Below are 643 nucleotides of genomic sequence, written 5' to 3'. Positions count from 1 at the left end.
GAGGTTGCTGTGAGCTAGGCTGATGCCACGGCACTCTACCCCAGGCAACAGAGTGAGACTCTGTCTCAAAAAAAAAAAAAAAAAAAAAAAAAAAAGAAGTGGTTTATTTAAAAATTTTGTTTGTGTATGCTCCTTTTTTTCTCTCAAATTGTTCTATGTAAATCCCTCAACTAAAGTATTTTTTTCCTAAATGCTCAGACTTTGTATTCTGTAGGCCTGGACAGAGTTTTTATACAGAGACACCCATAAATACTTGTCCTAGGTTGGATTCCTCCTTGCCAAATCCTTGTCTTCTTTTCTTTATTTAAAAATATTAAGGGAGTACACATGTTTTGGGTTACATGTATCACTTTTATAATGCTTGAGTCCCAGCTATAGATGTGCCCATCACCAAAATAGTGTTCATTGTACCCATTAGGTAGGTTTTCTCCTCTCCCCTTTTCTCTCTTCCCCCTGGTTGATTTCCACTGAATTTTACTTCCCTTTGTGCACATGTGTGCTCATTGGTTAGTTCCAATTTAATAGTGAGTACATAAGGTGTTTATTTTTCCATTGTAGAGATACTTCACTTAGGAGAATGGACTCCAGTTCCATCCAGATTGTTACAAATGCTATTAATTAATCTTTTTCATGGCTGAATAGT

Source organism: Propithecus coquereli, unplaced genomic scaffold (assembly GCF_000956105.1).
Source record: "Propithecus coquereli isolate 6110/MARCELLA unplaced genomic scaffold, Pcoq_1.0 Scaffold302, whole genome shotgun sequence".
NCBI classification, from domain to species: domain Eukaryota; kingdom Metazoa; phylum Chordata; class Mammalia; order Primates; family Indriidae; genus Propithecus; species Propithecus coquereli.
The sequence above is the reverse complement of the archived record's forward strand: the minus strand, read 5'-3'. Positions refer to the sequence as shown.